The sequence below is a fragment of the Fukomys damarensis genome, unplaced genomic scaffold (genome assembly GCF_012274545.1).
Source record: "Fukomys damarensis isolate Sample0158 unplaced genomic scaffold, DMR_v1.0_HiC HiC_scaffold_35, whole genome shotgun sequence".
Lineage (NCBI taxonomy): Eukaryota > Metazoa > Chordata > Mammalia > Rodentia > Bathyergidae > Fukomys > Fukomys damarensis.
Window position 1 is genome coordinate 45,823,544 of NW_022900947.1, and position 2,358 is coordinate 45,825,901.

Below are 2,358 nucleotides of genomic sequence, written 5' to 3' on the forward strand. Positions count from 1 at the left end.
TTTTTTTTTTTTTAATCATGGCTAGTTGGAGTCCTATATACCTGACTTATCTGTGTGTCAAGTTCTTTTCCTTTACTTGGACAGTTTTCTGCCACTTCTGTGAACAGTTTTTTTTTTTTAATGTCGTGTGCATTCTCTCTTGTTTCTTCATTTACTTCAATCAGTCATGTTATTTTTTGCATCATCTAGCAGCTACTGGATTGATTTCTCATGGTTCTTTACTATTTTTAAGAATTTTTTTCTTTTACTGGTCATTAATTACAATCCTGTCTTCTATTTGTAATTCTGTCCTCACATTCCTTCATTCTGCTGCATAAACTTTCAATGGAATTTTTAATCTCCTGGAAATCTGTTTTCATCTGTTTTATGGATTCCATTTGTTTCCTATGTTAGGATTCCATCAGATTCCCCAGCTCATCCTTTTTAAAATTTTTGTAATCTGTGTCAGCCCTAGATTTATTAATTATGTCTTGCACTATGGGCATAATCTATGTTATCTGAGAAATCATTTCTGATTTCATTTTTTCCAGATCCTCTTTTGTTGCCAATTCAGGGAGTCCAGGTGGTTCAGTATCAGAGTGTTCCATCTCGTTTGCCTTAGGTGATCTGGAAGTCTGGTTCTGAGACTTGCTTATGTGTCTTCTCATTTCAACAGCTGCAGTCTGCTGTGCCTTTGGTGAGGCAACTTTTTGCTCACCGAGTGGTCTTCAATTCTCAGCAAGCCACCAAACAGCCTTTTCTCTGCTGCTCACCATTGTACCAAATCCTTTGTTTAGAGTGGTTGCCTCTGGACTCCTGCGCAGACTTGTTATCTAGGTGGGGTTCTGGCTGATGCCTGTGCACACCTGGGATGGTATCTAGGTGTGCCTTTGGCTGGGGACTGTCCCCCACCACATAGCTGCTGTCTGGGAGGACCTTTGACTAGGTGCTGTGTACCCCAGGCCCTTTTGTTTGAGCAGGTTTCTTGCTAGGGCTTCTGCATACTTGCTGATGGTATCGGGACAAGCTTCTGTCTGTTGCTTGTGTGTTTGTACAGCTCTTTTCCAGATGGGCCCTTGGCCTGGGCCTGTGGGTCCATGAGGAGGGGGTTGGGGCAGTGCCCTGGCTGTACCTACCTGAAGCCATTCCACTCTGGACCACACTGATGCTCGCTGGGATTAGGGTGCATTTAAAGATGACATCGGGGCGCACATCTGGCTGATGCTCGTGCTCCTGTGCAGCTCTTTTCCAGGCAGGCCTTTGGCTTTGGCCTATGTTCCCAAGCTGCTTGGGTTGGGGTGGGGCCGTGACTGGTTTTGCCTGTAGCCACACTGCTCTGGTCCACAGTTCTTGATTTTATTTTAATATCCTGTCATTTTATGATTAAAATTTAGATCATTTGAGTTCTTTTTACTATAAGATAAGCCTTAAATTTTACCTAGACTTATAGATTTGGCAATAGGATAGCAGTTTTAATTTACCCTAAACCTATAGCTGTTTTAGCTAATGCCAGCAAAGTTCATTAAATTGTTTATATTATTTGTTATCCAATTCAAACTATGATGATTTTTTTTGTTAGGATAATTTATGTATATCATTTAACTGATCATTTCTTGAATTTGTAAAAAAGGTTTTCACTTTTTTAGTGGCCGAAAAATATAATAAACTGATTTTAACCTTTTGAAATTTGAAATATTGCCTAACCTATAGTCTATAGAGATTAATGTTTTGTGGGCACTGTTAAATTTACCTACTTGAGATATGTATTGACACTTTCATTGATAATCAGTATGTATTGTTTTAGTCAGATCAGTAATTGTTTCATATGTTTTAAAGCTTTTACTATGTACACATATTTAGGATGATTTTTGTCTTGATGAAATATCACTTAATATCACTGACACTTTTTAGAAATATGTCCTTTCTTTAAGGAAACATTGCTATTAATCCTTGCATTATTCTTAGTATCATCTTACATTTTTTCTCCTTTGGTTTTTACCTACTCTTTATATTAAATAAAAATTTACTTCTCGACCTTTTGGCTAAGATCAAGTATAGTATCTGTTCTTATTATTTAAACAAAAATTTCTTCTAAACTTCAAACAACTTTCTTTTGTATTATTAAATATCTTTTGATTGGACTTAGGTCATTTAAATTTAATTGAATTATTTATAGATTTGAGTTCATTTCTATCTTTCTATGTTTTCTATTTGTTTCACCAACTCTTTGTTCCTTTTTTTCTAACATTTTGTTGGATGGAGTAATTTTTGCTTTCCTTCAGAAGCCATGTTGCCTTATTTTTATGCCTCTTTGTCATTTTATTATGATTTTTCTCCTGAGTTTCTAAGATGTATCTTTAATTCAATAGTCTTCCTTAA

The 2,358-nt window shown here is 36.4% G+C and overlaps 1 pseudogene; it reads left to right on the forward strand.

The window, feature by feature from the left end:
• The first annotated feature begins 2,001 nt into the window (after window positions 1–2,001).
• Window positions 2,002–2,090, forward strand: LOC117284284 (annotated as a pseudogene).
• Window positions 2,091–2,358: the final 268 nt, after the last annotated feature.